Below are 13404 nucleotides of genomic sequence, written 5' to 3'. Positions count from 1 at the left end.
TCGCTAGCTGAGTTACGAAGGCAGTTAGGGGTGTACCTCAAAACCTTTTCCTGGAGTTACTGTGGTCCTATAATGTGGATTGTCTGATGGATCATACACGGGATCCAGGCAAGCAATGGTAGTATATGTTTGTATGCAGTTATGTGTGCTCTTCCACCAAGTCCAGATCTGTGCATTCTTAAGCACCTGAAGTTTTGATGCCAATTTTTCACCGTTTTAAAGTCAAAAATGGGAAGAAAAGTTTCAGCAGCTTAAGTTGGAAAAATCAGATAAACATGGTTTTATTTATCCGAGTGTTGAGAGATAACTTGTCATTGAGATACACATAAAAGTTCATCAACACGGAGTTATGTAACGGGGGACGCTCTGTACCCAATAGCCTTATCGGAGCTAAGTTTTAGAACCTTATTGAACATCCATTTTACTGTTGCAGAGAGCCATTCTTTACATTGTCTTGTTAAACTCATGATCCTCATACATCCACAGAATCCACTGTGCAATATCACCATACATTGCAAAATGGAACCCAGTGGACTGGATCAGTTTGGCTTATGGGGCGGCATAAATATTAGAAAGCGTGAGACTTGGTGATGATCCATGTGGAACTACATGTTCTACCGTAAATATTTTGTATAGGGCTGAGTGAATCTTTAATTTTTGCTTGCACCCCTCGAGATTAGCACTGAGCCAAAGCAGGCCTGCCGTCTGACACCTATATCTGAAAGCCTATCAAGTAGGATCATATGAGAGATGGTGTCAAAGGCAACCAAAAGGTCTAACAGTTTGTGCTGAATTGTCTCTTTTATCCAAAATGTACCTTTGTTTATCACTGATATCAGAGGTGACTATGCATAGCTCTGAAACCAAACTAGCTGCCTCCAAGGTCTTATAGGAGTGTAATAATGTAAAGAGAATACAATTCAAATGCTTCTCCAACATCTTAAATGGTGCCAGCAGTAAGAAACCCGGTTGAAAATTTGCAAGAAGGCTGGATTGTCTGTTTGGTATTCAAGATTAGGGGTGATAACTGCATGCTTCAAAATCAATTAAACTGAAGAAGATATTAAAGAGATCTTGCACATGTCCATCATAATTGGTACCAATGAACTCAAGCATACATCTAGCAGATTAATGGAACAGGTATCCTTCGGGAATCCTAATTTCCTTGAACAATAGTTCAAGTGTCACCTGCGGGTTGAGGGATTCAAAATTTAACTATAACATTCCAAAGTCCAGCTGGCACTAGTTGGCTCACCCAATCTTGTCACTACCTTATTATAAGAGTTATAGAATGTCTCAGAGGTTTTAATTATTTTTTGATAAAAGAAAACCACCAAATTATTGCAATTCTCTTACACATTTATGCATTTCAGATTAAAGAAAGCATTTACGATTTTGAACATCTCCTTACTTAATCAAATTGATGGATTCTAAGACTCACCTAGCGAAGTGCTTTCTTTTTGAAGTGTTGATCTGGGTTTTAGATTTGCAAAGTTACTTAGGATATTACTCTTTCTACTCAGAAGCAAAAATCTTTGAACCTCATTCTTTCTAGTTGCTTCTCCAGTGTCGCTGGACATAACTCATTTGAGAACCAAGGTGTGGAAGGTCTATTCCTTCCTTCCTTATTTAATTGTACAAACTACATCTAACACTGTTGCATTCCATTTACTCGATGATTTGTTCAGAACTTGAACTTTCGTCTACTTAGAGTCAAACAGACCAGATGTTTAATCAAGGGCCCATCTTACCATTGTTTTAGCTGGCAAGTCTCTAAGAAGTTGCTTGCCCCATTTTGGGAAGGACAATCCACCCATAGATTAAAATTATCAAGCAGCACTAGATTAATGAAATTTTAAAAAAAGATAATTAATCAGTGTACTGATTCGAAAATGTTGACCCACCCCCTGCAGTGTGTACCGATCACTATCTTGTCTGATCAGAGGAAGAGAAAGAAATCCTTACAGTAAAGAATTCTACTGAAGTTAATGCAGATGAGAGTTAAGGAATCAAAATTGATGCCAAGCTTTCCATGATTCAACAGGTGTCAGCAGTGGTGGGAACTTGTGTCGGCTTGCTGATACAGCTGCGGAAACTTTCCCCTCTGCTCACCTTTGCTACACTCAGACAGGCGGTATCAGCAATGATATTGTCGCATCTGGACTATGGCAACTCCCTGTATATCGGCCTCCTGCGACAACTGCTGGCCAGATTACAGGTGATTATGAACGTTGCTGCCAGATTAATCTACAGAGTCCCCAGACGAGCCCACGCCACCCCTCTACTCAACAGCTGCACTGGCTCCCGGTTAGGTAGAGAACTAAGTCCTCTGCATTGCACACAAAGCCATTTATGGCCAAGCCCCCAGATACATCAAAGACGGTTTAGCCAACTACATTCCCAGTAGGGTGCTTCGATCTATGAAGGCCAGCTTACTGGTCTGCCCTCGCTTCAGCTTGTCTTCCATTGGAGGTAGAGCCTTTTCAGCATCCATCCCCCAAATCTGGAACAACCTGCCAGAGAATGTATGAAAGTAACAGGCCCTCCTCCCATTCAGGAAGAAGGGGAAGACAGTTCTTTTTCCGGAAGCCTGGGGTATCATCTAACAGCTGACATCTCTCCATTTGCTCGGATAGGTGCACTCTCTTATAGTGCTTAGAGACCTGTATGTGATAAGGCGCTTTACAAATAACAATTGCAATACAATACAATACAACCTGTTGAATTAAGCAAATATCTCTAAAAGTAACTGCGTGCCATCCTCCACTCCCTAATTATATTGAAACCTGGTGGGATCACTAAGCATATATTGGATTGGACCATTCCTACAACCAAGTCTCTGAATGGTGGATTACTGCCTCTAACGAAAACGTGGAAATGCGATGGATTTGATTTCCTCTAACATTACATTCACAGACGTCGAGTTTGGTTACAATGGTTATTCTGTTTAGAGCCCCTTATCATGCCTTTTTTCATGCAAAATTAGACTCTATTCTGTTTTAGTTATCTTGTGTGAGAGGCTTGGTTGGCCAGTCCCTTTCTTTGCATGAGGCTTAGTGACCAATGCCACCCATAGTGCCAAAGATACCATATCCTGTGGAGTAAAATGTATTACATCCCTCCCACACATCCTTGCTGCAAGGGTGGTTTCTGAGATGCCAGAGTAATCCCATTTTGGCTAAATATGCAGCAGATTTTGGTAACAGATGAGGACTTTATTCACCACTGTAGCACACAACCAAAAGGAAGCAGTGCTAGTGATTGGGACTGACAATAGAGTGAAAAACCCCACAAAGAGTGAGTAGAGGCTATGGAGGAGAGGATGGTCGACTGGAGGAGTCAGGAAACCCAGCCACTACAGAACAGTGCTTCTAATGGCCAAGGAAGACAAAAGGCAATTGACTGCTGCAAACTCAAAGTGATGTCTTGTATCACAGAAGAGTCCGATTGTTTAAACCTACTGTTCTTTAGCAGATTTTGAAATAAATTATGGTTAAAATAAGAACGATTTTACTGATTTCTGATCCTATTTACTGTTGTGATGAAATTTACTTGCGTTTGGATGCGATGATTCCAAACAAAATTAGGTGAAAGCAAATGCCAAGCAAATGAAAGAGGAACAGTAACCTCCACCTGCATCAATACAAAAGTGTGAGGACATTGACCACACAATGGACATTGAAACAATTGGATAACCTGAGTGCTTATTGCCAACCATTCAAACAGTAGCTTAGGTTGACCTCCCTACTACTATACCCATGCCAATTTCTTTCCTTTCATGTAATATGAGATATTTTTTCTTTTGGTCTCATGACAAATGCAAATGTTGCTCAAATCATCCCATATCACTGAATGCCCATGCTTAATGATTCACACAACTAAGGATCCTCTATATTAGAATCACAAAGCAGATTGTCTGGTAATTGTACCGCCAACAGCAAGTTAAGCAAATCATATCAGAAGCCACGTAGAAACACTCTCCCACATAGAGGAACAATAAAGCAGATATATCTGTCAAATAAATGCATAAAGGAAAGGATTCCGTGTCAGTTGGGCATGTCCAGATTTAGGTTTATGAAGCATTGTTGGAACTTTCAAGCCGATGCATGCCTCCAGTGTAAGCCAGTGCAACTGTGTTGGTCTTTACCCGTAATGTGATGGTTACAGTGCTGCTTGCCAGTATTGTGGAAGTTGAAGGCTTTACCACTGCACAGAGAACTGCTATCATTTATTTTGGTTCTAGTGATGGGCTATCACCACACAGCATTCTTGTAAGATTAAAGGTTGATGCTGTTTCGAGAAGGTAGTTGGTGTACTGTATAACTTCTTGATTGATCTTGGGCTCTATGGACATAGGTTGATTAAATAAAATAACTGACTTGCTGTTGAATCAGATTATTAATGTTGTGGATGGGCATGCACTGCTACTCAGCTAGAGCTCCTCTCTGTATTGTAGTGTGTACTTGAGATCAATGATTCTGTTTTCAAGCTATTGACTCATTTAGTTGGAGGGTATCTCATTTTGTTGATCCTGCAATACACCGTACCCAATCCAAGATAGGTCCCAGACACAGCTAGTAAGCTAAAAAAGAAATACTTGCATGTCATCACCATGCTTGTGAAAGCTGGCTTAGTGCAGTCATATAAATATTAAGGTTTACAGACCAGAGACGCCAAGTGCCATTGTCACACTATAACTGTGTCTTTTGGTAGAAGAAAACGGCATGCATGTCCTTCACTCCCTTTATACCCCAAAGCCTGTCAATCTGAATATCATGGTTTGGGCTCTCGGATTTCAGCAGATGCACAGCACCAACATTTTTATAAGATTGTTTTTGTGATCAATCAAAGCTGTTTTTGTGAATGTAGTTAAGCTAAACCCAGACTGCCATTCACCTGGGTGTCTATTCTCCTCAGTGGAAACTTTAAAACAGACATTTACAATGCAATAGGTCTTGCAGTTACGAGATTTTGAGCTGTTGGCATTGTAAATGGTAATGCCTTTTATAATATTAAAAGGCTTTTGCCAAACTTTGACCAGTAGGTCAAAGTTTTGCAAAAGCGAGGCCTATTGTATTGCAGAGCACGGTTTCAGTAAAGCGGGAGCCGCTCTCACCATGAAAGTAAAAAATAAAATAAAAAAAAGAAACCGAGTGCGGTGTGCCTGAAGCAGGCGCTGTGCTCAACATTCAAGATTATTAAAAAAAAAAAAAAAAAGCTGAAAGTAAGTGCTGTGTCCCTGGACCTGACGCAGCGTTCACCTTAAAAGTAATTTTTTTTTATAAACCGTCGCCATTGTACCGTGAGTGCTGTGGAGGTAGGTGACAGCGACTTTTAAAATTTAGAATGGCATAGCAATCCGTACGAAAAGCGGCTGCCATTGTCCTGTGTTGGCGCACTGCAAATACAAGAAGCAGCCACCATTTGTCTCCATTAGACAATAAACTAAATAGTGCTCACCAACTTATTACGCAAGTGTAACAAGCCAAGTAAAAGGTCCAGTCGTTATGGGAGGTAACAAATGCAGACAAGGTGGTACCAAGGAGTAACTAACAAGCCTATTTACGAATCAGAAGCCAGCATTTACGGAAGACAGTGACACAAGCCAATTACAAATATGGATGGAGAGTGGGTGGGGCGTCAAGTGCATTCTCCAATACAGCATGCCTTGCAGACCAGCCTATGTGTGCTGCCTCTAGGCTTGACCTAAAAGCAGCTAAGTGTGTGTGTGTGGGTGTGAGAGTGGGCTCTAGATCTACGAATACAACACAATTGAGACTATGACACACAAGAGAGAGAGGAAAGAATACTAGTAGAAGAGAGAAGACATAGAGCAACAGGTGTGTTAGTGTGAAAGAAGTGATTACAAAGAGAGAGCCTCTAGTGTCTCTGTAGGAACCCCTCGGGAACCTGCCAAATGTGTATTTGAAAGAGCTTTCCTCAGCCTGATAGACCAAGGTCACCCTGAGGAAGTGTGGAGGAGCTGGGAGAAGAGAGCTCTGGAGCCCAGCAGAGTACATCTGAAGTCATACTTCGATAACAATCTGATCTCCTGAGTGATGTGTACAGCTCACCAACCTCTGCCCGCACCCCCACAACCCAAGGTTTAGACCTACTTCTGTCTGCAGAACCCCTCTATGTGATATGTGAAACAAGGAAAATCTAAGGACCACCGCTGGGAGTGGTGCTACCTAGAGGCCACAGACGATCTGTTTGTGCAACTGATCTACCCCTGTCCACAAACCACCTTCAATTATAAAGCACAGCTGGCACTATCCACAGATCAGCCACTAAGTGTGAAGCTACCACAGTCTAAAGAGCTTCTTTATGTGGTTATACATGGAACTAGCAAAGTCCACAGACCATCCCTGTGCTGATTTACCCCATTTACAGGCTGTAGAGCTGAACTACTTCTGTCAACAGAACCTTCTTCATGTACATGCTGGAGCTGATCTACTGCTGTCCACATACCACCTCGGTGTGTAAAGTGAAGCAGGCAGTATCCAAAAACGACCACCCCCAGGTGTGGAGCTATCACAGCCTACAGACCTCCTTTGTGTTGAACTAACGCAGTTAACAGACCACGTGGTTGTTGAGCTGAACTATTGCTGTTCATAGACCTTCTCCATCTGCATGCAGCTACCACTGTCCACAGACTGCCCTATGGTTTGGAGCAGCTCTACCCTTGTGTAAAGTACAGTTGGCACTATCCACAGCCCCAGTGTGTGGACCTAGCACACCCTACAGACCTCCATTATATGTGGGACGAATACAGTCCACACACTGCTACCCCCTTGTGTAGAGCTGTCACTGCCCACAGACCCCTCTATGTTTGGAGCTACCACTCTCCACAGACCACGACTGGATGTGGAGCTGATCCACCCCGTCCACAGATCTCCCCCCATATGTGTGAAGCTATTGCTGTCCACAGACCAACTCTCACATCTTTATCCTGATCTGCTCCCTGCAGTGCTGTTCCAGGCCGCATCATTCGCCACTATCCAAATAATGAGACATCAGCAGAGCTCTCACAATGCATCTTTACCCAAAACTGCACTCTGCTGTCCAAAACACTCCCAAGGCACTTTCACCTGAAGCTACTCCTTGCAGTGCTGTCCCTGAGAAATGCACCAATCCCCTTCCGCAAGGATTCCAGTCCTCACTGCACACCCACAGAGCTCTCACAATAAAAGCTAGGCCCTTTCACAAAGCACCTCATTCCTGAGTGCAGAATTGTGTCCCTGGGTCTGTGTAGCTCACATTCTACCAATTGCATGGCGTTGTAGCGCTGGTTGTCACAATGCTTTTCTAGCTCCGTACTGAGTCATGCACAAATCTCTTGCAATGCTTTTCGATTGAGATTTCCAGTTCCATCCCACCAACAATATTGTGAATTTCGGAGACTAACAAAGCTCTTTAAGAGCACATATTTTAATTTGCATCATGCACTGTCATTGAAACAAGAATCCCCAATATGCATCTGTACACTGACTTGAGGTATGCACTAATATCTTAGTCCTGGTGTCTCCTAACTTACATGCTCTATGAGCTCTGGCTACCTCTTTTCCCAATAACAGCATGCACTAATATTGCGATGATGTTCTATGGCATAGGCATTCACTGCCTTCTTAAAAACGCTATTACAGTCTTTGATTATGGTGTGGAAGCAAGTCTTTCTTTTTGTTTAGGGGGTCAACGCACCTGTGTACTCTTCAGGCTGAAATCCCAGGTGAATTCAATAGTTTTTCCTCACCTTAATGGGCACCGAGATCCACACTGCAAATATTCGGCTCATACTGGTTCAATACTTCGGCACTCAGAATTACCAACACCACAGGTATCTTTATTTTGGGAATATGGAATATCTGCAGTGTTCTACGCTATGCCTTATAGAATGGGGACAACACTGAAATTTGGTCTTTCTACACCTATTTTGGCAGGCACATTCCCAAAGTCTGGGACATTTACTGGGAACAACCTCCTCTATTTCTGATCGAGTGAATTTGACCCCAGTACAATCTAGGGCAATTGTGCATGAAGTAATATTGCACACAAAAGGAGTGCACTGCCTGTAATATTAGCTTGAGTGCAGGCTCCAGTTTGCACCCAAATTGGTATTCAGAGGCCACCCATAATAAGGGCCTAAGACCTTATCTTCTTGGGAGCACCTGTAGGAAAGGGATAGCCATAATTCAAGGGGGAACCATCAGTGTACCTTGCAGCATTCCCCCCACCCTCTTCCCAGAGGGACCGCTTCAGGGCGCTGGCAAATGGCGGGCTGAGCTCACAACCAGAACTGCAGCAGGGGAATGGGGGTGGGGGGCGGGGTATATCCCCTCCCCATTACCATAAACTGGTCTTTTCAAGGGCAAGATTACAAGTGCAAAAGCAGCTTGCTAACATATGGCAATTCCACGTGGTGAAATGCGGAGCCGGCAGCAGGGGCTTGCCAGCAAGTCTCAACTTTACATAGTTAGAGGGCAGCAAGTCTCAACTTTTCATAGTTAGAGGGCAGCCTCCGTCTTTTTGAGAACATTTGTACTCATGTGCACATTCCACCAGGGTCATTCATTCACCTATTACCCCCTGTCACACAGGAACACATCTGCGGTGTGCACTAAGCGCTTTAGAAGGAGTCTACCTTTATACAAATGTGTTTCCTACACTGCTTAGAGCCGCCTGGTGCACGGGGTCGCTCTCTCTTTAGTTTCCTTGGACAGCCGTCGCATAGACCTCTGACCCCCCCAGCCCTCCCCTTCCCTTGGAGCCAGGTTGTGCTGTAGAAAAACACATAAATATAGTATATTAATACGTTGAGCAATAGTAGCACTTGTAATTTCATTTACAGTGACAACAAGTGACAAAAACGGTGATACTAAGCGCCATACTAATTGTTATGATGTTCATACATTTCTTTATTATTAGTCTTTTTTGCTGAAACAATGCTTCGTAGGTCTGGGCGCTAAGTGACTACAGTTTCAGACAAAACAAGCATTTGCAATACAATAGATCTTGCATTTACGAGAGTTTAAGCTATTGTCATTTACAATGGCAATAGCTCAAACTCATGTTAATGCGAGAACTCGCCCGCCATTGTCCCGGGCTGCTTGAAAGTGAAAGTCGGCATGGCGGGAAAAGCACGCCATGCCCGCAGTAGCAGAAATCCATTAAAGAAAAGAGTGCTTACAAACTAAATAAGTCCTGCAATGTCGCAACTGAAGTAAAGGGGTCAGTCGCCATGGGTGTTTACAAAAACAGACAAGGTAGTACCAAGGAGCGACTAACAACCCTAACAACACAAGCCAGCTTTTACGAAGGACATTAACACAAGCCAATGAAAAATATGTGTGGAGAGTGGGTGGGCCTTCTCTTACATACTCCACAACAACAAGTCTCACAGAACAGCGCATGCGCGCTGACTCAGGATCAACCTAAAAAAGGGGATTTATTACAGGGTACTAATTAACACGGATAAAGATATGTATACAACTTTTTTTCATTAGAGGGGTGACATATATTTCTTTTAGGGTACCTGAAGCAGAAAACATAACTGAGGAGATGCATTTTTTGAGATTCATTCTTTAATCGCAGCCAATGGGGGATGGACCAACAACAGTATGTTGTAACATCCAAAGTGGAATCACCTTTTAATGCACTTGAAGTTAAAGAACAAGTAATAGCAAAGCTTGGCAACCTCACGCTAGTATGGGACATAGTCCAACGCCATCTCAGAACTTTCAGGGAGATGGAGAGCATAGAGTGGAGCAGTCCTCTGTCACTCGCTTATGCCACTGGGAGTACTACTCATTCCGCCTGTTGTATTCTGAGCAAATCATTTTATCTCTACATGCATGAAAAAGAAAAAAAAATACATTTAGCAAAATATTCTATCACATAAAGAACTCAATTGCACCTATGTCCATGTCTTAGTGAAAATGTTTTTGCAAGCATTGAACATCTGTTTTCACAATTAACATCCAGAAAGGATAAAAGGGCTTCTTTTGTGGCACAGTAAAACATAGGTACAAAAACTGCAAGAGGTTCAACAAAGACACCAGAGACAAAGAAAAAATACAAGTATTACTTCAATCACAGCTCTATCAGCGGAAGGACAGCAATCAAGCTGAAGCAAACAGTACTTGCTCCATGCTCCAGCTGAAAGAAGAGGAAGTGAGGACAGCACATGCTGGCAAATTAGAAAACCGTGACAATGAAGCCAAAGAATGTTAAGCAATGGGTGGACTGCAAGCCCCTTGGTGTATACAATATCTTTTCCAAGCGAGAGCACATGCAGCACATTCACTGTTGCTGGCGAGACCTAATAACTGCATTAAAGGTAGGCTGAAAGGAGGAAACGTTCATATTTTTGATGGAGTGATTGATGTGAACAGAAAGGCAAATAAGGAAGCACACTCCAAATTCAGTATGATTTTAAACCTTAAAAGCATGTTTGTGTTGACTTCATGGAAAATGGCAACTTCTGGTTTTAATTTAAATTTTATGAACTACTAGTGAAGATGGGGTGGTAGATTGGAAAAAAAGCAGAAAACAGTCATTGAAGTTGATCCAGAGTGAGAACGTGTCTGTGGTGTGGTGAGTGGATCTGGATGCCAAAGACTGCTTAGGAGTGAATGGACGTGTGTTGGGAAAGAGGAAGAAAAAATTGAATAGTGATGAGCGGAAGTAGAGGGCTAGAACGGCACTAGAGCATGAATGACGTTGGGAAATGAGTTGTGAACACAATTAAAGTGAGTAGAGGATTGTTTTTATTTTATGATGGAGAAAATGATTTTGCTTTTATTTGTGAGGTTGTTTTGAATTTGTCCTAATCTGGAATTGAATTTGCCAAAATATTTGTATTGACACCTGCAATATTTGGTTTGCAAGCCCGGAGCTCCTTTGGCAAGAAGTTACTCTGAAGCCCTTTCATGCGTTTTGATGCCTTTATCCAAATATAATTGCACAATAAAGGTTCCCATAGCTGTGCAGTCACAGGAATCTTTTTTCAAGTCTGCGCCTAAAATGATGTAAGTAAACCTGACTCAAAAGGCAAAAATATATAAGGTATATTGGCAAAACATATACCATTTTGTTTTATTAAAAAAGACTTGTTAGAATTTTGTAAAGGCATTTATGAAATTATCAGTTTCTACAATTTCTTACTGAGATTTGTTTTAAGCAAGTCTATTTGTATTTGCATACTGTTGTATCTGTATTAGCCACAAAAGCAAAACATTGAAATACAGAGAGGTGTGTTGAAATTTTGTACATGCAGAATTTAGTTCAATAAACCTTGCATAGTTTTACGTTAAATAAGAAATATCTACATATATCTGTTTAGTAGACCCAGGAATATGAATATAACATTGTGATCTCAACATTTTAAGAGGGATTCAAAGAGTCTTTCCGTTTATATCTTTGGTTGATCAAATTAATGTCCTCCTTCCGCCCTAGACTAAAATCCTACTTGCCATCATCATCAAACCAACTTTAAAAGTCACAAAAGCTACACCTTTGGAAATATCAATACAGCAGTTTCGAGTTTTAGGATTGAGGAGTCAAGATCATTCAAAAGTTGCAGAGTCCGTCTCACCAGTCGTGCAGGATAATCTCACATGAAGATTATGCTTCGAGTAATAACAGTTATTTATTATAGGGATTAGTCACAACATTTTCCAATAAATCATGCCTGCTTAAACAGTAGCATGGTTTCTGATAGGAACTTGAAGAACATTGTTCCATCACAAAGTCAAATTACAGAGTAAATAGCCTGAGAAAAGACCTTACCCCAAGGATTACTACAAATTACCTTAAGAATGTTAAACCATGAAGCAAGGTTGTTTCACCATCCAGTTTCAATAGAAAATGTATATATATTCACTGTAATTCAATCCTACAGAGATAATAGCAGAACTTCAACTTTGTATGATTGAATAATTATAGTGATCCAAGAGACAGATGCTTATTTTCAAGCCACCAGTGACAGTAAGGAAAGATTGCCGTGGGCAGGGCTCTATGAATTTGAAGGAAGTTGCATGCCAAGGTATTAATAATTGTGTTTCAAAGGAATGGAGGAACGTTTTTAGAAAAGGGGGTTGCATAGGTCCCAGAAGTTTGGATGGTAGCTGAAGATATATATGGTCTTAAGGAGACTGACAGTGGTGTTGTATAATGTTACTTGGCTTTGTATTGTGCTAATCTGGTATGGTATGTTACGTTATTTTTTATGACATGACAAAAGAGTGTTATGTTGATACAACAAAAGAACTATTAAATGTTAGTGTATCCATTCTAGAACCCAAAACGAAAAGATATATTGGTTCAAACCTCTGCTTATGCCATCAGAGGTATGCTGTAGGTCATCTCCTTCACATTGGCTCAAAAAGTATTTTTCTGCATATTGGCAATAGAGAATGTGCTCTGGATAAAGGATGGAAACTTAAAGGGAGGCCCTCAATAATTCATGTTGTTAATACTATGCGGCTGAACTCGTTTGCACATTGAAGGAACACAGGGAACATGGAGTGCGTTGAAAATCTGGCGATGGAGACGAATAACAGGATATTGGGTTTGCTTTTGCCAGCTGATGTAGACAACAAGGGTTCAAGAATCTATTTGAAAATCAACCACAATAGAGTTTTGGGGAAAATTAGAGTGGCTTACAGACTACAATGTAAGATTGTACAGAAAGATCATAGGCTGCCAGGATTGTCATTGCTGTGTTGAGAGGTCGCCTACATTGAGATAATTTTACACTTTACATGTGTTTCAGAACTAAGGTGATTTAAAGAAGTTAGTTGTAGGATACAAGAAAGGGGATGAGGTAGCCGATAACACAGGAATAGATCAGGTAGGTTGGAAGTACAAAATAGCAGTTCACAATTGTTTTTATAAAGTGGCTGCATCCACTGGAGAGAATTATGAATGATCAAGATAAGCCGTCCTAGCTCAACAGTTTAGTGCTTTTGAAACATACACTTTTATTTTGAGGCATTTCACTGATCTTCGTGATTTAGTGTATCATACATGGCTGGGTTGGACACTGGGGAGGGGAAAGATGGTCGAGGTGTTTTTCTCTTCAGAATAGGAAAGAAAATGTTAATTTATGCATATTACAATTTTCTACCACCTCATTCTCCATTGGCTACTACTGATGGCTAATGAAATGAGCGTGTTCTAGTGAACTAGTTCAGTACGAGTTACTGAAATGGCTTGGAGAAGGTTGTACATATCATAGGATAAGTTGTTTGGTATTTTACATTCCACTATCTAGAATTTGAATTATCAAAGGGCCAACAATACTCCCAGTGCAAAGTAAGACCTTTCTTCACACACCACACTAGGTGATATATGCAGCATCTGCAAAAAGGATGTTTTAGGTCCATTTTAAACTTTGCCAATGAT

At 41.3% G+C, this 13404-nt stretch overlaps 1 protein-coding gene across 4 annotated transcripts in view; it reads left to right on the top strand.

Moving 5' to 3' along the window:
- GOLGA4 (golgin A4) overlaps positions 1–13404 on the top strand; it is a 717645-nt gene that overhangs the window by 236593 nt on the left and 467648 nt on the right. The window lies entirely within an intron of this gene.

The sequence above is a fragment of the Lissotriton helveticus genome, chromosome 4_1, assembly GCF_964261635.1.
Source record: "Lissotriton helveticus chromosome 4_1, aLisHel1.1, whole genome shotgun sequence".
NCBI classification, from domain to species: domain Eukaryota; kingdom Metazoa; phylum Chordata; class Amphibia; order Caudata; family Salamandridae; genus Lissotriton; species Lissotriton helveticus.
The sequence above is the reverse complement of the archived record's forward strand: the minus strand, read 5'-3'. Positions and strand labels throughout refer to the sequence as shown.